Here is a 23,707-nt window from a genome sequence, read left to right as displayed (position 1 = left end):
TTTGTGAGCATCCAGATATTTTGTTTGTGGATGTTCCCAAACTCTTCTCTGACTACTTCCCATCCAGGAAAACGCTTAAAATGTACTCCGGACAAGGGCAGGAGTAAATATACTACCCAGAATGGGAAAGGCATGGGAACATCCTCAAAATTGGTGGGAGTCCAAAGTAGAGGGGGCTCTCCTGGGGGAAAAAAATTCTGAGCAGAGAAAATAAAACAATTGTACTTGTGCTGCAAATTTTCTAGTATGATAAAATATATGCATATATATTTCTGCATGAGAAAATTTAAACCACAGATGTGTTCCATGAGCAATATCTAGCAAATGATTTCCACCCATTTAGACCACCAGTGTTTTTTGCTTTTGATCACCCGTTTTTTGGACCTTTCCTTTGGGAAATATCCTGAGCCTCACTCACTGTAATTTAATAGAAATTTGAGTGTCTTTCTTTTAAGATAAGTCTCCTGCAGCGCAGCTAGGCTAAGGGGCACTGTGCTGGTTACAGGTGAGCACATGTGTATGCAAGCACGTGTGCAGGCTGCAAGTGAGAGAATACCATTGGTGTACAGCTTGATAGATGCGCACAGGTAACCTTCCTGGGACAGTTTTAAATTGCAAATCCGACCTATCAAAATTATTTCATTTGACTGGCATAAACCTTCCTTTTAAATATTATTACATCAACCTTAAATAGGCCTGGACAAGCCGGTGACCAAGATGGCTGCAAGGTATTGAAGCTCCAGGGAATTGAGCCCTTCCATTGCGATTCTGCTGTCATCTGCCATCTATACGCAGCATCGCCACTACAGCTACTTGTGAAAAGCGGACCCCATTCAGAGATGTGTTTTTAAATGTGTGCGACCCCCCGATTCCTATGCTGTATCAGTGGCCCGCCATGGTCTTACACAACCCTAGGTGGCCCCATTACAGGGGCCGAGGGTGAGCCTCAGGGTGTGGGCTTGCTGGGCGTGGTGCTCTGGTGACCTGCGCTTACTCTCTGATGATGTCAGTGAGTCCCTGTTGGACTGAATACAGTGGCCTGGCTCCTGCTGGTCTAGTGGCACCATTGGGCTATACCATGCACCTTGATCCACTGCGTGAGCCCCAACTAATGAGCGCCTGCTTTGAATGGCCTGATTACTACCTCCAACCTCACCCAGAGGGCTCTCCCTTCCGTTGACTGCTGTTCTTTTGGCCAGTTGGCACCCTCACAGCTTTGTGGCCTAGCAAGCCTTGTATTCATCCAGACGTGGCCTCCCTCTAGTTCCTTCCCCCTCTGCTGCAACCTAGACTAGTGCGCGAGCTGCCATTATGCTTGAGTGCGGATCGTGGTGAGGCCGTGCCTAAACAACAGGAGAAGGTTTGCTGGGGTGCTCCCCTCTCGTAAGCCTTTGGGTTGCAGGCGCCAGCTCTCTCTTGCCTGATGCCTCAGATCTGGTGGCCAGGCACTCTAATCCACACCCTGCATCTCCTGTGTTGGGGCCTGGTATACGCTGAGGCCTGCAGCGCCATAGGGCCATGCCGTGCACCTGTGATACACTGTGCGAGCTCTGGCTGGTAAGTGCCTGCTTCTAGTGGCCTGTTAGCTACCTCCAACCTCACTCAGAAACCTCTCCCTTCAGTTTGCTGGAGCTTCCTTGGGCAATTGGCATCCAATACAGCTTTGAGGCCTGGTGGACATAGTCATCATCCTGATGTAGCCTCTCTCTGGATCCCTCCCCAACTGCTACAACCTGGCCCGAGTGTAGACTGCCACCACGCCTGAACACAGATTTGGGGGGGACCACGGGCCGTGCCTATATAACATTAGGAGATTGATGGGGTGCTCTCCTCCCTAATGCCTCTGACTCACGGGGGCCTGCTGCCTCTTGCCCATTGCCTTGGCTCTGTTGCTTAAGCGCTCCACTCAGCATGTTCCACCACCCACGCTGAGGCAGCCTCACTTACTATCCTGTGCCCTGGTTTGAGCCCTAACAACAGCGGATGCCGCTGACTCTTCCTTTACTGTGCGACTGCCGAGATCGGCTGCACTACTAATCTCTCGGAGCCACACCATGCTAATGGCCTCATCTGCATCTCACCAGAAAAAACTACAACCATTGCTTGCTACTCTACTTGACGTGATGCACTGTTTCAGTGCATACCTACTACCTTGAGCTCTGGTATACTTTTTATCCTGCCTGTGATGTAACTGCCTCACTGTTTGAATCGTGCACACCACTTAGCACCCACGTTACAACTCACCACCGCTTCATAACAGAACATAACATAACGTGTATTTGTAAAGCGCTCGTTCACGCCCAAAGGGGCGACTTGGCGCTGGATAACAGATGTTTATCGTTACCCAACTCAATGGTACTCATTTTATCGACCTCGGAAATGATGAAAGGCTGAGTGGACCCACCGGGAATTAAACCTGTGACCATGAGGGCGAACACAAGCCCCTGTAGTGGATGCATTAGTCCACTAAGCCACCAGACCCAGCTTAAAATACTACGACATGAGGTGCAGCGACCCCAAACAAAAGAAACTGACATTTGACCTGGTGAGAGGCACTTGCCATTAATATTCTCTATCTGACACCAAAGATCCTTCCCATATGTATCCTGCTGTCATATTCTCCGAGGGCACATCTCCCATAATGGCGGAACTGCGCATAGGGTTTCAGGCCATTGGCACTCACTTTGATTCCTCAGCAACTGTGTGGATTGGATGGGAGAGCTCCTAGACTGTCACACCATTTGGTTAGATGGGGCCCAGCCCATAACATTTGGAGATAGAGGATGGTGGCCCCAGTATCACAAAATGCCTGGAAAATATGGGGTGCTTGCTCAAAACCATGATGATGAAGGAAGATCACAAAGCAAGATACAGGCTGAACAATGTAAGTTTTTTTAGGGTAGCCAAGACCACCAACATGGGCCACCTGGACATTTACTGACACCTTTGTGGTTGAGCATGCCGACAGGTCTTTGGGTCCGGGCCCTCCCTGAGCCCCACCATGCCCGATAATAGCATGGCTCCCCAAAGTACGGGACAGGGACACGACGTTCCGCTTGGCCCATGAACGCCATCCGCTTCAATATCAGGGCTCCACTTTATCCCTGTATCCTGATTTTACTCTTGCTGTGCAGTAGGCCAGGCCCAAATTGACAGACATTAAAAACACCCTTCATAAGCAAGACCTGAAGTATAACATGCTATATCCAGCGTGCCCTTGAGCTGGGGTCAATGGCTGACATTACATCTTTAACAGTCCTGCTGAGGTAGTTCAATTCTGTAAACAACATGCTAGGCAAAATCGTCGCTACACCAGACCAGTCCTTCGCTGTTGGTACCTCAACCGCAATGCATGAACTGCCGGATGGAGGTACTCACTATCCCTGGCCTGAGTCACCACTGCTCAGGAACACACCCAACACATGCCCTTCACACTTCTGTGACTCTACAATTTTCCACGTCTATTCACTGTTAATTGCTTTTTGTGATGTTCAGTTATCCCTATGAGCTGCCTTCATTAATGTGGCATTGCAGCTTTGTCACTGCCCTTGAGGTCCATCCCAAATTTCGCTTTTTTGATTCGTCCTTGTTTGATGGAGATGTGCCAGTCTTGGTATTACTGGTGTGGGTGGGTGGTTGGTTATTGTTGTACCGCTCCCAATTATTTTTAATGCTGCAAACACATTACTTCTTCACACTACGCAGCTCATGCACTCCCATAGCTTTCCCCTGTAACATCCCACATGCTCCATCCCCCCTGGGACACCCCTGTGCTTGGTTTGACATGCCTGTCCTGGACTATCCGAGGTCTAAACAACGCTAGAAAAGGAAAGCAGGTGCTCACCTACCTCAACAGACTTAATATAAAATTGGCATTCCTTCAGGAGACTCCCCTTTCACCCTGATAAGTTGTAGATTCGCGTCCACTTGGGACACACATCGATTCTATTCCCACAACAGTTCTTATTCCCGAAGAGTATGCATCCTGATTCATAAGTCTACCATTCAGATACCAGGATCATATCGTTGATACTGATATGTACTGGTCCCCTGCTCCCTAGCCAATAAAGCGATATTCCTCCTAAATATTTATGCACCTAACACTGATTCTCCTGAGTTCTATCACATGCTGTCTGACCTACCAGACCTGCCGACTCCAGTGGTCCTTCTTTGGCTACTAAACCTCGCTCTCACCATGCGCTACTGGATATTATTGATACATACAAACAATACAGTTCAAAAAGGGGGGGTCTAAGGGAAAATTTAATGACCACCACAAGATTTATTCCCCATAATATATATATAAAAAAACAGTATGAAATCTTGGGGTCAATAGACAAACTATTAAACAATGTGTGCAGGTACTATTCAAAATGTAACAACCTTACAGATATAAACCAATGACTACACCTCACAGCCTAGGACTGTGGGCACATCCCTTTAAAGGACGAATTCCCTAACTCACCATAGGTGACATGTTTCATCATTTGGGAATCTCCTCCCAGAGGAAAAGCCTAGTTCCTCCGGGGCTACAACCTCCTCTCTGAGAGGAGGGAGCTCAGGGATGTTTTCTTCTTTATGTATAGGTGGAGTAGACTAAATCCACAAATGATGAGCCTAGTGCAAGTGAGGATAGACGCAGCGCAAACAATAACAAAATGTGCAGGAAGTGTAATTTAAAACTAGTTAGAGAATGTAAAACGGAAACTTTATTCTAATACATCCCTACTAGGATTAAGAAAAACAGTGCACCAACAGTATAATTTTAAACTGTTTTGGTGGAATAGAAAATAATGGTCGACATGTTTCAGCCTAACACCCTATGAGGGCAAAGCTTTCATCAGGACCTAAAGATGGTGCTGCTGCGTGAATGTGTACGTGACTACAACTGAAAAGGATATACGAACAGGAGCTTGAAGCAGTCTGTCTGTTCTTCTAAAAACCAACACCTACATAGGAGACAATAAACAGTGCACAGCATCATATACACATCATCTCCATTTCTATTATCAAATGCCAAAGTTCTAAACACTGTAAGTGATACTACAAATCGAAAACACGGCTTACCCGTATTCTGCTGGGTAACCATTTCACCTCAACCTGGCGACGGCTCAGGATGGGGCACCGCTCTATAAAGAAACAATGTGAAAAACATTATTGGATCAACCTACATGAAGGTCTTGGAAAAACATTCTTCCTATTCTAAACCTCATGTGGTTGGTAGTGTAAAAACAAGGGAGAAGAAACCGCAAATGCAAAATTAAAAAGTAACAACACATTCAAACCAACTGGTGGCATTGTGTGTCTATAAGTAGGCAGAGAACCACATTTGGTATACATTAGAATTCATTAGAGATTGATGTTCACCTCAATAGAATATCTTTTTCCTGCCAATATAAACAGACCACTCAAAAGTGATTGTATATGGTGGCCATATGCAAGAAAGATTAATTAAGATTAAGGCTCTTCCACCTGTCGCTTTCAACAAACTGCTAGCACAACGCATATGCCTTCGAAAACATGCATAAGACGAGGAAGAATCCAACGTTATGCTCTGTAACCCTTTAACTACTTCCCAACCTCAAGGGAGCTAAAGACCCCGTGGACCGCTACACAACGTGTGTATCGGATGGCTTCTAAGAGGATGGACAACTAAAACCTTACTGCGGGGCCACTCACCTCTCCGTCGGTACTCCGGGCTTTACATGAGCCTGTAACCGGAGGTGAGTAACCCGCGGTACGTAATGCATATATGCCAGAAGGAAGTCACGTTAATCAGGAACCGATGTGTTCAGTTTCAAAACACATTCTGAGCGCGCATGCGGCGTGATAGTAACACTTCCTCGTCGCACGTGCGCTGTGCATCAACATCAAGTTCTGGCACAACGCATGCGCGGGTTGAAAAACGAGCTCTATTGGCATGAAGCGGCCAAACACAATGCAAGAACTATACAAGACACATGTTGCGATGAAATGAATAAAGCACCGATAGTCCTTTAGAGCTTACTTTCTTAAAGTCACAGAGCTCATAATCAAAGTGACTTAAATGGCACAAAGCAGCGTCAGTACTATCGAAAACAAACAATGTTGTTTTACAATAGATCAAGCACCAATAGTCTTGTGGAACCAATGGAACTACATAGGAATTTTTTTTAACGAAACAGGACTCTCAATAAAAAAGATACTGTCAAATCCTTAAGAAAGTCCTAAAGTTCTCCTGGCAAACCTGCCCTGCATGGGTAGGTTGTCGCCTAATCATACAATAAGCTACGGTCCCAAAACTAGAGACAGTCCAGAGAATAAAAATCAAGGACTTCACAAGCAGCATAACACTCATATATGATTAAGACACTCTCTGAGTTCATCAGATTCTCATACTTTTCAAAGGTGGATCAACACCTGTTCGTACAGGGTTCATATCCACAAAACCAACAAAAGTCCCTACTGAAGACCGCATCCAAAAATCTTAGAGAGGTAAATCATAAAGAAACCCATGGAATATCATCATTGAGACCCTCCAGGTCTGTCTTAAGTTTATGTACCCACCACTGTTCACGCCTGAATAGAAAGGAGGATACATCGACAATATGTCTGGGGATAAAGGGTTTCTCTAATACCAACCACCGAAGGTCTTGTGGGCCATGTTGGACCGTCAGGAAATGATTGGTCAACCTCGTTGCACTTTTTTTACATCTAATCGTGCTCTTGTGCTCTAAGATGCGGGTCTTGACCTTACGTGTGGTCATCCCTACATACCGGAGGGAACAAGGGCAAGTGATCAAGTAAATCAAATTCTCACTGTTGCAATTGGTGTATCTGTAAGGTTGTTACATTTTGAATAGTACCTGCACACATTGTTTAATAGTTTGTCTATTGACCCCAAGATTTCATACTGTTTTCTTTCATTATTAATACATACCAACTTTCTGAGATGTGGTGCACCCGTTATCCCCATGGTATGGGACATACATACATTCTACTTTGCCCCACTTGGACCCGTGTAGATTACTGGTTCATATCTCAGAGTGCCCTCTTCTGGCTGTCAGACGTCGCCCACCTACCCTACAGACTTTCTGATCATGCCCCGGTTCGACTTACAATGTCAGTCCCTCATCTTAACTGCATGCCACAGCAATGGCATTTCCCTGAAAACATACTACGCAATGCTGTGTTCAAGTTGGGGCTTTTTGATGCCATCAATTAATATTTTGTGTGTTGACCTCTGGGTTGGTCTCTAAACACACAACACTTTGGGAGGCCCTTAAGGCCGATATCCAGGGTATTTGTATATCCAAGCATTCAGGAGTATCCGTGGGGATCTGACCAAAGTGGAAAGAGAACTCCAAACCATCGACTCTGCCATGGTGAACACCGCACAGGCCCCCATCACACAGGCATTCGACCCTACTACAACATTTCCGGGATCTAGCAGATTGTAAACTGGTCTTTCTGGGCAAATATGCCCAGGTTCGGTGAAGCGGCGAAGGTGAGCATCCTGGACACACCCGGGCATGTCTTTTGTGCTCCAAATACCAGAGCACCTACATCACTGACCTTCTCACCAAAAATGGTACAACTGCCACTGACAACTCCAGTATAGTTCAGGCATTCCTAACTTACTATCAGCACTTATACACCACATGGTTATCTGGTGACAATGGGAAACTGGGTTCTTACCTGTCGGAGATTGCGATGGTAAGGTTGACAGAAGGGCAACAACAATGATTTGCATCCCCCATTAACCAGGAGGAAATCACACAGGCAATAGATGCCCTAGGCGTCTCCAATGCTCCTTGCCTGGACAGCCTTACACTCAAATTTCAACAAGCATTTAAGCATATTCTGTTCCCCTGTCTATCTGATGTTTATGCTGAGGTCCTTGAGGACGGTGTGCTCCTGCCCAAATTCCGTGAGGTGGTCATCACCCTCCTCCTTAAACCTGGTAAACCTGCTCATCTCTACACTTTGTATAAGCCCCTATCCCTCCTTAACTGTGATAACAAAATCTTGGCTTAAGTTGTGGCTATACGTTTGGCCTTACTTCTAGAACAAAGAATTTCCCCACTCTAGACAGGCTTTATGCTGCATCGCTCCACCGCCAAAAATCTCTGCACTATATTTGCAGTCCTGAATCAAATATCCCCAATCCTCCCTGCTGCAGTGGCCCTCCCAGATGCTGAAAAAACCTTAGATTCCCTGTAGTGGCACTTCCTCCAATCAACCATTAATAAATTGGGACTGACCATCAACTTTTGTGACCGCATCATGCTCCAACATATTAGCCCTATGGCGCGGCTGTGAGTAAACAACTGAGGGGCATATTAGCAAGGGCTGGCGATATAATTATCGCCCCTTTAGCGTCCATTTTTGGGCGATAAGTGGCGATAATTATCATCAAGGACACGCTAGCGCGTGTTTCTTTGATGTAGAGCACGTTTTTTCACAGCCTCGCCTCGCATCGCTAACGAGATGCAAAGAAGGCATGGCTGTGAAAACAACACATGAAAATATCGTGAAGGCAGCTTCGTGATATTAACAAGGAGGTACAGCGATAAAAAAAGTCACGCTATCTCTGCTTTAACGCTGGAATTTAACGTCTGTTAAATTCCAGACTAAGGCATACTAATAATGGTAGGTAGTTGTATCAGCAATGTTATCGCTGTTTTCCATGGAACATCGCTGGAAAACCAGCGATGTTCCATGGTAAACACTACTATCGCTGAAATATTATCGCCATAGCGCTATGTATTGTTAATGTAGCGTTATCATGGCGATAATTTTCAGCGATAGCCGGCGATAATATTTCTACCGCTATGTGGGGCCAGCGATAATTATCGCTGGCCCTTGTTAATATGCCCCTGACTTACTGACGCTTTCCCTATTACAAGGGGTACTCGTCAGTGATCCTGTTTTTTATTATTGCTCTTGATCCCCTGATCCATCACCTGCAGCAGCGCCATATGAACAGGGGACTTCAGATCCTTAAAGGACTTCTGCTTTCTTCCATCTACACCAATAACATTTTTCTGTTTGTACGAGATCCTGCCATGCATCTCTCCCCTATCATCTGTGAAAAAATATGCTTTGGGGCACTGTCTGGTCTCTTTATTAACTGGCGTAAGTCTGAAATTTTCTGCTCATGGACGCCACTGTCCCATGTACGTTAGAATACTCTCTTCAGTGGTGTACTGATCCCCCTAAATACCTCAGAATCATACTACATAGGCAGAGGGAAGAGGTAATTTTCCACAACTATGGACTTGTGGTTGTCAAACTTACTACTCAGGTAGACAGGTGGATCTCGCTGCCACTCTACATTGCGGGGTGGGTTGCCATCATTAAGATGTGGGGCTTTTATGCTTTCTTTACCTGTTCCTGAACATACTGATTGCACTGACTAATTCTTTCTTTGCCCCCTTGTGCAGCCTCTTAGACCAGCCTTGGGCTGGTCCCCGTCCCATTAATCAAATGGGAGATGCTAACCCTCCCATAGGGAGGTTTCATTGTTCCAGATTTCCATGTGCATTATCTCGTAGCGCAGTGCCATTTTCCTACTACTGCTTCACCATGATGCCAGACTCCCTTACCTTAATCCAGAGCAGGACCAGGCAGGGCAACTACCACTATCTTCTATCTTACCCATGGATTACCGTGTGAACCTTCTGACACAATCACTCTCTCCACAACATGCTGGGGGTGGTCAAAACTCCATAGGTATCTGAGCACTGAATTCCTATACTCACTGGGTATTTCCTTCATAAATAATCAGTGGCTAACGGTTACTCAGGAAACACTGGTACAACAGCTCATCTGCTGTATATTGTGGGAGACCTCTTAACAAATGGTAAAGTCGACATGCATACTGCATTCACGACCACGGGAACCCCCTCCTCCATTGATAAATTCATATGTCTTAACCTTCATGTAACCCTACACAAGAAACTGCCCACTAACCCGGAGGAACCAGCTGAATTCCCCCCTAACTTTAGTAATATCATTGCCGACAGTGCTAAATGGTATCCTATTTATATCACTGCTGTCTTGCACTCAGACAGACGCGTATTCTCTCATCCTGGACGGCCTGGGGGAGTGACCTGGGATAATCCATCCCAGACAAAACTTGGTCCTTTTGCTGCACAAAAAGCAAACTTGTTTCCACTAGTAGCGATTCTCACAAAATACCAGAGTGACCCATATGTCCTTGCGCACTGGGTACTGCTAATAGACAATGTTCACAAGGAACTCATTTTTCATAAAAATTCAATAGTTATCGCAGCAATTAATGTATCCTGCTTGACTGAAACAGAGCAGGCAGATATAGAATGAAGCCTTAGCTCAATAAGGCATACAGATATTTTAACAGGATTAAGCGTTACAGCCCACAGGACTTAAAATGTTTTTGTCCTCACTTCAGACAAAGTGAGTCTTATTTATTTTGCATACGTTTTTTACATACAAAAAGGCATTAAAAGATTTGTTACTGTCTGTGTATTTACATTATATACATTTTCACATTTGAAAGTGATTTGTGACCCCCAGTGAAGTAACCATAACCAAGCCAGTGGAGTATAAAAGGTGCAATTGAAAAACTTGTGGTGGTGGTTATTGGCAGATAAAAGAGGAGCCAATTGGAGATGTAATACAATTTCTTCAAAAGCAACTATATGATTTGTCAAGGGCTCTCCCTTTTTATTAGCCAACAACGTTTTGACCCTCTCGCGTTACGGGGTCTCTTCAGGACAGAGATTCTGGGGACTAAAGACAGGACACAAATTCAGTATTGGTGAAAAAGAGGTGGGAACTGTGGGCCAAAGGATAAAAATTAGAGCAGGCTTACCAAGTAACAAAATCAGGGCACTTGAGTAGTAGGATCTTTCTTGATTTATTCCTGGGTACTTCTCAAGGTAAGGAAATGTAGTTCCTATCAATGACAAGGTGGAATATAATGTACTATCTGCACAGTTGCTAATCACAGTGTTAGTAGGAATAGATGTGAAAGTGCACTAGGAATGGCTTACCATTAAAGGGAAAGCCACAGCTTGGCTTCAGATGAAGTTCACAGTAACAGAGATTACTGTAGGTCCTATAAATAGGAGACTGAGTTAAACCAAAATCTAATTGCTGGTTCCAATGTGTACAATTAGTTCCGCCATATACTCACCAAAACTTAATTGTGAGTAATAACCCAGGTGAGGGCAGCACTTCATAACCACTGGAGGTCCGCTATCAATACTACACTGGGTCCGTCAGGATGGTGAAAGTAGCAGTGGAAGTCAATTGTATTGGAAATGGAGCCTGTAACTATGAAAGTACAGGGTGGTATCTGGCAATGCACACTGCTAACAGGACAATATGATTATGTCACTATCTGGGGAGACTCACCTTACTAGTTAATTAGTGGTGTAAGTGGCTGACGGTCATGCCTCAATACCATGAGTCAAGAAGCGTGGAATCTGATAAGACACTGACCACCAGGGAACTGAAAATAATTAAGACGGTCACGGTTAGAGCGGCAAATTAAAATGTAGATTGAATCAATTACAAGTTTGCGGCTCACGAATAGAGAGGCAAAAGCTCTAATGCAGATAGTATCAGGATATAGATTTGGATAGCTTACCTAATCCGCTCGGCGGCGGGGCGCTGGAACCGGCAACGTTTACAGCCACACGTGATCGGACAGCTTGCAATTATACCTGCTACCAATGCGCAAGTGTAAAAAACCACAGCTTGGCGACGCACGCACTGTGCACCTACTGGTAGGTCTAGTCTGGAACTCCATCGTGGCGGCAGCCATTACATAGTGAGGTAGTATGGGTTAGGGCATGGTGAACTTAAACTCGTAAAAGGGAACAATAATACATGTACTACAGTAACCCAGTAATCTTTAATTTCCTAGGCTCATAATGCTCAACCATTGAACAGTGGAGGTCTCTTGTACATACGCTTAATCCTCTTAAAATATTGGATTGCCCTATTGAGCTAAGGCTTCATTCTATATCTGTCCACTAATAGCGGGCACAAACTTCTTCATTACAAGTACCTCCACCGGGTGTACACCACTCCCATGGCCCAGTGTGCGACCAAGTGTGCGGCTGATCACACCGACTTTGTGCACCTCACTTAGACTCGTACTGTTATTTAAATGTATTGGACTTCCATATTTGCTTTAATATATACTATGCTAGATCACACTATTGACCCTGATCCCCTCATGCCAATCCTTGGAGTTCTGGACTTCGATGATTTAATGCCCTGGCCCTGCTCTTGGCTAAGCGACGCATAGCCCTTTTATGGGGAACCAGTAAAGCACCCAGCACTGATGATTGGTTGAAAGATATGCAATGCTGTGACATGATCAGTGAGCTCTATGCCTCCTTGCAATCCCCAACCTCCAGGCCTAAAGACATTTTGGCACCCCTCCGAGCGAACCTCTTGACTCTGGATTCTGATTCCTTGGATACTGTCGCTGATTGAAAAAACTGTTTTGTTTCAGCGCATGTCAACCAATGAATGCTCACCTGATGTACTATGCTTAACAATGCTATGTACTTCTTTGCAAATTATATTGTTCACTTTAATGGAAGAAATGTGTGCACCTCCTGTCTACCGTTTAAATGCATCACTGTTTGTTGTTAATCGAAAATCAAACAAATACATTTACAAAAAAAACAACCTTAAATAGCCCTTATTGCCCATTAAGGCAAGGTGCAAGATACTTAAAAGCATGACATGTAGAAATGAATGTTCAACATATCCTCAAAATGAGATATCCCCAAAAGTTCTTTTCCCTGTAGAAAGTCTCACTGCTTCCTCAGGGAAATCCTGGGCTAAACTGTTCCATTTATAAAATGATAAATTCAGATTGGTAGCAGAAATAATTCAAGGGCTCATCTTTATATTTATTCAAAATACAATTTAATGGTGAAATACAATGTTGTCTTATGCTTAAGTAAGAGGTAGTTTTAAAACAAAACCCTTCTCCTTCCTACAGCTTGTAAGCATTCAACTGTCACTTGGCAGTTGGATAGCTCTCCTGTGAAGAAATATGTATTGCTCCAGGACAGTAGACAAAGGGCCCTGGGTATGGGGAGGGAGTTTCCCTCCTTGACAGGATGGCCTAGGTGCTGTGCCCATTCAAAGGGGCCTTTCCTGTCACAAGCAGATGAAACTGACCCCTGGCCTGCCACCGTCCTTTGCCACTTTAGCCAACTTGACTCCAAAACCATGGGGAGGGGGAGCTGCACCAGAACCGATTTTAAGTGACCACAAGGGAGGGTTTGCCCATTATCACAGCCACTCCTCTGGGTGGGAACACGGAGCTTTGACTAGGAGAAGAAGAGTTCTGCCATACTGGATTGACCCAGAATGGATGATGCGTCATCCTAGGATTAGCCAGGGTTGCATGGCATCTAGAACTTACTGCCCACACTTAAAAACCCCTGTACCAGGAAGCGATGAAAAGCAATACTCTGGAACGGGACGGAGAGGACACCAAAATCATGGACAGCTAGAAGGACAAATCACTTGATGCCCATTGATGGACTAAGGACTTCCTGGAGCACCAGTGACAAGGATGGGGGGTGGATGTTATGCCTTCTGAGCAGGATTTCTCAGGTTCTAGTGGCAAGCCACACTCCATCAGTTAGCAGAGGTATTTTGTAACAAGAACACAATAATTTCATACAACCATATGTGAATGCTTTGCACTCAGTCTGAGGTGTGAGCCCTTAATTGAACATGCATAACAAGAATTGCTATTAAAAAAATAGAGTCCATGTGAAGGGCCCTGAGCATTGACCCCTGTACTGCATCCTGAGTGCGTATTCTATTGCCTTTGCTCAGATGATTCCAAAAACGTTATTTGTCCTTAATGTTGTGCTACTTCACACAGCTACTTCTTTTACTTTATCCAAGGCTACCTTTTTCAAACTTAAATTGCAAGGGTGTCCTTGAAGATAAAAGATATACCAAAATGTGAATCAGACCAGTTAGTGCACTACCCTGAGGTCTGTGTAATGGGCTGGAATTGCTTAAGCACCTAATGATGAAAAGATGGTCATAGGCTAAGGCAAGGGGGGCACAACAGCACCAGCTGATTGACTAGGTTCGAGTGGTCAAAATTCTTGGAAGTTGAACAACTAAACAACAAACAAGCATATCAGGTAACCTTGAGGTCAGCAGGAAACAGAGGATTGTATTTTAACTAATCTGGGCAGATAATGGAGGCCTTAATTAGATGACAGGGCAGCTGAACAAATAAACAACAAGCAAGCATATCTGCAACCTTAAGATCAGCAGGAAACAGGGGTGTTTAACTATTCAGCACCACTTGTTAGTTGAAACAGAAATTCCAAGCATTTGAACTTAGATAAACAGATCTTGGATCTGTGCATGTAAACTAACATACTTAGAATGCCTAAATAAAATGCACAACATCTGCTCAACTAGAAAACAGGGACAGCAAATGGGAACAAAGAGCACAGGCAGACTGGGATATGATAATCCACCATATATCTGAGTAATTGCCTTAGGGTGAGCCAGTACCCGGCAGCTGTTGCAACTTTATTTATTTTGGGGAGAGGAACGGGCTTGGAAACTTCATCCCTGATCCAGACTTCAACCCTGGGAACCCCATCGCTTGAGATCCAACGCAAACATTGCCCTAGGGACCCTATTCCCTGAAACAGTAGAGGAAGAGGAGAGGGCTTCTGATTGGGGAGGCTGGGGAGGCCAGTACCAGCAGTTACCCATTTGTGAGGTCATGAGTGGGGAAAATGAATATGCTGGCTCTCTTTGCCAGCCTGAGACAGTGTTGGCCAGGCTGGGAGCCGGCCTAGCAGCACTGGAGTGGGTTTCATGTGCTGCTCCAAATTATGTACACTGCTTTGGGTGTCGCGAGTGGGACGGGGCACCCTCCTCATGGCCAAAACAAAAGAAAGAAACATGTAGAGCAAGGATGCCTCACTCACTTGCGGCAGGAGAAAAGCTGCTCAACTTTTATTAATAAAAACAGACTGTGGAGCACCCCATAATGCCCCATGAGGGGTTCATTTACATGGTTTTCATCCTTGTGGTGGCCCCATTCTGGGCAGGGGCACCTTCAACATATTTTAGAAGAGTTGTAGGGGCTGCAACAGATGCAGCACCCCCTCTTCATTTAAATAAATAACTCTATGTCTCCAAGGTAATGGGATGCATGACCTGGGGAGACTTTTGTTCAAAACACTACCGAGGCTGGATCATTTAATCTACAGCTTGGGAATGCAGGGACAAGTTTTATGGCCTAATGAGTAAAAGAAAGACTCTGGCACACGATAGATAGGATTTTGTTGTTTTATTTGAATTACATTGCTAATAATAATGCTTGATGAACATTGCACTCCATATTTTTAACAGATTTCTTAGTTCTAACATGTGATTGCTGTTCTTATAATGCGGTGACCCCTTTATGAAGACAATAGGCTTGCCTTATATTTTAATGTGTTGACTCCTTCAGAAAGTCAACCAGTGTTTCCTTTATATATTACTGTGATTATGTGACAAAACCAATAGGCTACCTTATATATTAATGTAGTGACCGATGAATAAAGCCAATAGGTCTGTTTCATTGCAAATGAGACCCCATTACGTTGTGTTATTGCACCTGGTATAGGAGGGGTATTGGGATTTTTCAAGGTAAGGACCCCCTCTCGATCAATTGTGAATTCAGAATGCCACCAACGATATTTCCATATGCCTGATGTATATATTTGTAAGCTAATATGTAATATTTATTACTATGTTTAATAAGTGTACTTTCCCATTTTCAAAGAAAAAACACTGACTGCTCAATCCTTGTGTAGCTTAGGAAAGAGCAGTCAAGTTTCACTCAGAGGCAATGTATAGTATTTGTGCAACACTTCAAACAGTAACACAGCAAAGCACACAACAAAAGGATCCAACACCAGAATAGAAAAATAGAGTAATTTTAAATAAATAAAATAAGATCAAAGTGACAAAAAGCCAATCAGTAGAACCAGAGATATGCAATTTTAACAGTTTCAGTGAAATTGCTCAAAGATCCAACTGTGGATATCTGGTTGTGCCTGACAGGCACAAAGTCACAAGTTCAAGCCCATTGCAATGAAGCACGGGTATCTACAGAGGCGCAGCTCAGCCCCCTGAAGAAGAGTACCTTAAACCCTGGTTGCAGGCATTGTGAGGTCCCTCACCATGGCTGCATTGCACAGTTGAGGCAATTCATTGGTTCCAAAGAGCTTCGAGGTTGTGATGCGAGAACCTGTGTCATCATTCAGGCTGCCATCGACAAGAGATTTGGGATGCAAGGGCCTGCGTGGTGAAGCTTCACACAGCAGTGATTCCGATGTGGGCTGTGAGGTTGATGTAGAGTACTTGCACTGAGAGAAAGCTCCCAGCAGAAGAGATGCATCGGGGATGCGCCGTGCAGCAGAGGAGATGCGTTGGTTCTGCTGGGTCCACAGATGGGGTGTTTGAGCCCCTTTAGGCACCCTTACAAGGGTCCAGGACTGAGATGGCACCACTTGGCAGAATAGAACTCACAGATGGCAGAGTTCAGGTGCTGGGTTCAAGGTTGTTGGAGCCTCCTGTGCCTGACGCTCTAGTCAAGAGGCCGGCCAACTAGCCCTTAGAGCCACTCTGGGCTCTGGGTTCAATAGTTGCAGGCCCAGTCCTTCTTACCCAGGCAGAAGGCAAGCAAGCAGCCAGTCAGCACAGCAGGGTATCAAAGCAACAGTTCAGCAGTGTGGCAGACCTTTCAGCAGCACAGCAGTTCTTCTTCCTGGTAGAGTATCCACAGTTCCAGAAGTGTACTGCAAAGTTGGTGTCTGAGGGCCAATATTTACACTTGGGCCTTCCATTGAAGTGGTAGAAGCTTCTAGTAGGTTTCCCTTTGTATTGTACCGGTTTCCTGCCTCCACTGCCCAGTCTTCAGACTAACTGCAGGGGGTATGCAGCCCTTTGTGTGGAGGCAAGACACAGCCTATTCAAGTGTAAGCAGGGCTGTGCCGAGCTCCACCCTGCCATCCTGCCACAGATGGCCCATTGAGGCACTCCTAAGCTGTCTATTGTGCGTAGCTGTCTAAGAAGAATACACAATGCTCAACTGTCAGCTAAATCCAGTCATGTGATCCAGAGACAGGCTGCAGGCAATAAATGGTTAAGACAGGAAAATGTCAACTTTCTAAAAATTGCATTAATTTAAAATCTGACTTTACCAAGAAAGATAACTTTTCATTAAAATTCCAAAGGCACCAAACATGAACTGCTTACCTTTTCCCTTTTAGAAGTTACAGCTTATTAAGTATAATAAGGCAACTTTAATATTATCGTATTGGCAAGATAGGCCTTGCAGTAGTGAAAATCGAATGTAAAGGATTGTCACTACCAGGATATGTAATACTTAAATGTATATGTTCAAATTTTTAAATATACTACACCCTGCCCTCTGGGCTGTCCAGAGTCTACCCTAGTGGTGACATGTATTAAAAATGAAGGTTTGGGTCTGGCAAAATATTTTGTCAGGTCAAAACGGCAGTTTAAAACTTCACACACAGGTTGCAATGGCATGCCTGAGACATACGCAAAGGGCTACCTAAGTGGGTGGCACAATAAGGGCTGAAGGCCCACTTGTAGCATTTAATGTACAGGTCCTGGGTGCGTCTAATACCACTTTATTAGGGGCTTATAAGTAAATTAAGTAAATTAAGTATGCCAATTGAGGATAAGCTGATGTTACCATGTTTTAAAGAGTGAGCACATGCACTTTAGCACTGGTTAGCAGTGGTAAAGTGCAGAACCCTAAAGGCCAAGAAAAACAGGTTCAGAAAACAGGAGGGTGAAGACAACACATACTTATGGTTGTATGTTCCAGAAAAGGAAGATATTTATCTAACAAAGAATTAAACTGGCTGTAAAACTGCCATCTATTTTGACCATACAACAATATTTTCATTCATAAGGACCTTTGAAACACATTTGCTCATAAAATCTAAAGAGGCCATAAAGAATATACGCAAAATCAACCAATCAAGTAAATCTTCAGGAAATGATCAACAGAACTAGCATAACTGAAATAACCAATACAATGACTGCTATAGCGTGTATATGAGGCTACAACTACACTACAGACACAACTGATAATAAGCAACTTAGGCTGTCAGTGTAAATCCTCATCAGTAGTTAATGAGGCAAATTACCCCTGAAGAAACAATGTTGAATGGGAATGGCTGCATAGTCACAACACTTTCCACCCTGCTCAGTAACATAAGCAGTGGCGGCTCCTCCACTAAGGCGGAGGAGCGTCGCTCCACTGCTTCTGGCAGTGGAAATAAAGGAAAAATAAATGGGATAATAACTGGTTGTTAGTATCCTTTTAATTGTTCCTGCTGCAGCTTTGTGGGTGGGGCGGGTCTGCTTTGCTCTCAGAGCAGGGCAGGAATAGTGGCACCCTCCTAAGTGTGCAATGACTGTTTGAATGTTCTCCATGAAAGCTGCATTACAGTATGCGTGGAGAACATGCCCAGGAACCCATTCCCTGGCTGAGCGCCGAACCACAGCACCCAGACCAATAACAAAGCTGCTTTGCAGCATTATGATTTGTCAGTGGAGCCTGGCTGTGGTTCCTGCAGAGTGGAGGGATGATGAAGAGGGACAACGGCGAGGTCAAGTACATTTTGTTTCCTCTTCCTTACACCCTTCTCCCACCTCGCCCTCCGCCCTGCCATTCCCGATCCGTACCTGCTGCCACTGAACATAAGATGCATAGGCACTGCAAAGAAACAAAGCATATATAAAGAAATCAGACCACAACATAGTCACCTTGCTTATTTTGGCAAACAAACACCAAAAGACAACACAAGTAAAGTCACTGCGTATTACTAGACCCATACAAGAAAAGATCTAAGCAATGACCCGTGAAGCCCTATTGAGAAACAGAAGAAGTATAGAAAGGCAGCTGGCTACCACGTCCCATGAATTTGCTTGTCATTTATTAGATACCATATGATTCACATAATGAAAGCAATCTATGGAAGTATTAGATCATTTATACTTCACACAAGTGATAATGCATCTACTGGGATTGGCTGAGGTGCTAGATCACAAGCATGATGAATGGTTTAAAAAGACAATTGGGAACAGCAGTGAATACAATTTACAGGGAGAAAAATAATCAGGTAAAAAGGAGAAGGTCACCAACACGTGGGATACTTGTGAGAAACATTACTTATAGTTTTATTGCTTTATTCGAGGTAAAAACTCATAAAAGCATGAAACATTTATAACATATTTGCAATCTCTTATTAAATCTTTAAAATAATAAAACATCATGACATCAATAAGATTAAAAATCATCAATAGAAACTAAGAATCATACAGTTGTTTAGCCAGTATAAACACTAAAAGACAACGTTCTTATTGGCTGGGAGAGCAGGCAATGGTCTAAATTCATTTCACCTAGCCTGCTATTAGGCAAGAGATTTCCTGCTAATGGCCCAAGCCCAACCCAGAAATTTAGCAACTGCCACAGCAATGAATATTGAAGGACTGGTGCAGATAATCCTTAGAGCCATGTCACTCGCTCTCGTGCCTAGCTGTTTGCACATAGCCCTCATCCAGACACGTCGGGGGACTGAATAAGCCCCACACACAAAGAGTAAGTGGGCAATGGTCTCAGTACTTGTTTTGCAGACTGGGCAGGCTTGAGAGCTACCCTCTGCCCATCTTCCAGTTAGTGATCTAATTGGGAGAGACCCCACTCTAAGCTGGAAATATAGCTTCCTGTCCAGGGGTTTGGTTATTGTATCCCAATAGGGCTCAAGGAAAGGGGAAGCTTTTACTTCAAGATATATTCCCTCCATAGTGGAAGGGTCGGCTTCATTCCAGTCCTGATGTACTACAATTTCCCAGTACTTTGCTTTTATAGTTGCTTTAGTCGGGAACAAGGCCTCCTCTGGATTCTCCCATAGCTCATACATGCCTAGAATCCCCAGCATTCTACGCAAATCCCCCAGCCAGCCTATCTTATGGAACTTATCACAGTTAATTAAATCCAGGAAGCCCCTTGCGTAGTGAGCGAGTTCAGGGGTGACCCAGATACGCCGGCAGTATAAAATGGGTCTTAGTCTAGCCATATCTGAAATGGCTTTCCTGCCTAACTCACAACGCAGAGGCCTCATGGGTGTGCTTTTGGGGAGGCCAATGAGGTTTCGAAGCAATTTGTTCTCGGCAAGCGTTAATGGTGCTAAATTGCCATAGTCCCAAAGCTCTGAGCCATAAAGCACCGAGCTAATGGCTTTGGCCTCATATACTTGGAGTGCTGGCGCAATAGGTTTGGTCAAAGACTTTTTATGTTCAGCACTTATAGCACCAGTGTTTTGGCGGAATTTAAGAGCCGCCATTTCTGTGTGTTTCCCCCATTTTGCACCCTTGGCTATGTGAATACCCAGATAGACAAAATCTGAAACCATTTCTACCTTTTGGCCATCCATGAAGAGTTTCCCTCTAAAGCTGGAATGGGGATTAAATGTCATGAGCTTTGTTTTAGCTACATTTACTTCTAGGCCTTGATCAAAACAAAAGCCCTCGAAGATATTCAGGGCACGCTGCAAACCGCTGGGAGTTTTGGATAGAATGAGCGTGTCGTCTGCGAATAATAGGATTGGGATTTTCACTCCATCCAGTGTTGGAGCATCTACAGAAGCAGACAACATACGCTCCACTACTCCATTAATGTAAAGGGAGAAGAGCATCGGGGCCATGGCACAGCCTTGGCGTACCCCCCGTTCTACCGGGAACTCGTCAGATAATTGCCCATGTCTCCCCCACTGAATCTGTGCGGTGTTTGACTCATGCAATCTCATCACTAGCGATAGAATTTCAAGTGGCATGCCCATCTCAGCTAAAACTTTCCATAACAGGGAGCGAGGAACTAGATCAAAAGCTGCATGTAGGTCTATGAAGGCAGCATAGAGACTGCCATTCGCCAACTCTACTGTCTTCCAGTGCAGTAACATGAACCGGAAGATCTGATCTACCGTGCTAGTCAATTTACGAAAACCTGCTTGGTAAGGAGATAAAACATTATTTTCTTCCTCCCAGGCTATGATTTTTGCCAAGATCATTTTACCTACGACCTTCTGTACTGTGTCTATAAGGCTAATGGGCTGATAATTCCCTGGTAGAGATTTGCCCCCTTTTTTGTATATAGGGATTATTACCGCCCCCAGCCAGGATTTTGGTACCGGAGCCCCTTGTGCTACTGCGTTTCTCCAAATTCAAAATATACTTGCCCCAGCATGATTTCTCATAGAGAAATACATCTGCAGGCACCCCATCAGGGCCCGGAGCCTTGCCCCGTGTGACTAGATCCAAGGCCAATGCTACATCCGCGTTATTAAAAGGAGGAACTTGGAATGTAACATGGGGCACAGACTCCCCATTCCTGTCCTCCGGACGGCACCTATATTGGGGACCAAAGTAATCCAACCAGTTGCTCTGCAAAACATGGTTGGAAGGTGGTTCTGGGAGACCCCCTCTCCCCCATTTAACAATATTCCAGAATAATCTGGAATCTTTTGCGGAACTGGCAGCTTTGAGATCTTGCCAGTGCTGCTCGTCCCATTGTTTCTTGGCTGTAGATACACTGGACTTGTATTTCCGCCTTGCTTCCCTGACGGAGGTTGGATCTTTGGACTTGATGGCCAACCCCAGAGAAGTTCTAGCTGCCCTACATGTGGCGTTATACCACCCTGCCACATGAGGACGACTTTTCTTACCCGGGTGCGAGCGTACTGCCCTGTAGAAATGACCCCTTATTGAGCTAAAGAATTCACAGTGTAGATTAGTAATCTCAGCCATATCTGTTCTGCTCCTCGATCTCGTGTTCAAAATTACTTCCATAGCAGAGGTGGTAAGATCCAGATTAGTGCTAATACTTAATAGCACCTCGTGATTAGCCACAATTTGGGGCCACTTGACTCGCCTCATGTCGTTCGTTGGAACGGTCCCTGCCATCACTTCTGTTATAATATTTTGACCCTCCAGGTCCCCCCCCCACAACAAATGCGTAATACAAAGGGGGTTGTGATCACTCTCTTGTCTACTGACCACCCTCATATCTTTCATCAGATGCCAGATCGTTAAACTACAAATAACATAATCAATCCGGCTTTGCCAACGACCATTATCAAATGTGTATGCCCCTTGTCCATCACTCAGTGTCCTGCCATTCAAAGCTCTTACATTACAATATGATCACAAAACTAATACTGGTACATGGATAGTCAAATAACATATGTCAACTACATTACTGAAGCAACCAAAGGGACAAACCACATTTGAAATGTATTTGAAATCAGATTCTATATGTAAATGTGGGGTGTAACATAGCCACAAAGACAATTGACACATGCAGGTGCCATGAGTGATTTAGACTGAAAGGCCGGCTTGCGCATAATGCTTCCAATAGCAATTGTGATTACAAGCACATTTGCTAAAGCGCAAAGTACCATTTGCACATATCTCCCTAGACTATCTCCCAGGGTGTGCAGCTACCTGGAAAGCAAACTCCAATCCTGTCAGAGTCTGCACCTGCTTCTAAGCATCATGATTGGGATATAGGTTGTAGGTCAAGAATGACCACCAGTCAGAGTTTGGATGAACCCTTTCATGAATAATCAATGCAAGCACATACACTAAAGGAAACAAGCTGGGCTCACATATAACATAGAGCTAGAGGCAACAGCTACGGGGTAAGGAGCACACACATTAAAGGAACTGCAAAATGAAGCACTGAATCCAGTTGTCATGACTAGTAATATTCTTACCAGTTCTAGAGAGGTTCTCGACTTTGGTTCTTGAGGGTTCTGGTCTGTCTGAGGTAATGGTGACCCTTTCTGGTAACCACAGTCCTGCCGACAATGAAAAGCCTGAGCAAACTCTGTATTACAAAAGGAGTGCCAAGAGGAAAAAACCCTTTAGGGAGAAACCTTTGTTGAGGGCGGAGACTCCTCTAACAGAAAGGAAGGAAAAAACCCACAAATAAGTGTAAACACCAGCAAGGAGTGAAAAATAGAAGGTAAGAATTCCAAATATTAGTAGAAGGCTTCAAGGAATTTAAACTGAAACAGGAAGCGTCAATCGGAAACATAAGTACACCAACAGGAAGCAAACCTATACCTAGCAGGAGCAAAGGTCACCAACAGGAGCAAGGGCACACCAGCAGGAGCATGGAGCGTTGCAACACAAGGAAATGAAGAATTCAGCTCCTTAAATACTCATAGGCAGGAAGTGATGTAACAGGTAATAAGCAGCTGCCATCTTGGATAGGGAAAAGGAATCATAAGGAATAGGAAAGGTTGTCATCATGGAAATGGAAAAACAAAGAACCTTCCCAAAGCCCTCTGGGAAACAGGACTGAGGACTCATGGGAAGAAGATCAAGATAATATACTGGTGCTGCATTGATAATGTTCAAAACCAAAAGGTGATTGAAAATATGTCCCATAGAAGTGCTGGAAGTTTCCTAATATGTTTAATGAGCATTAACAAGCCGCCGCATGGTGCTGCGGCGTGCCCGACTTGACATGAGCATTGCGAAGTGTAACAGTGATTCTGGAACAGTGGGCCACTGTGCAGCCCTGCGATGCACCTGAGAAGAGGGAGGTGCCATGAGGGCAGCCGGCGATGAT

The sequence above is a fragment of the Triturus cristatus genome, chromosome 5_1 (assembly GCF_964204655.1).
Source record: "Triturus cristatus chromosome 5_1, aTriCri1.1, whole genome shotgun sequence".
Taxonomy (NCBI): Eukaryota; Metazoa; Chordata; class Amphibia; order Caudata; family Salamandridae; genus Triturus; species Triturus cristatus.
The sequence above is the reverse complement of the archived record's forward strand: the minus strand, read 5'-3'. Positions refer to the sequence as shown.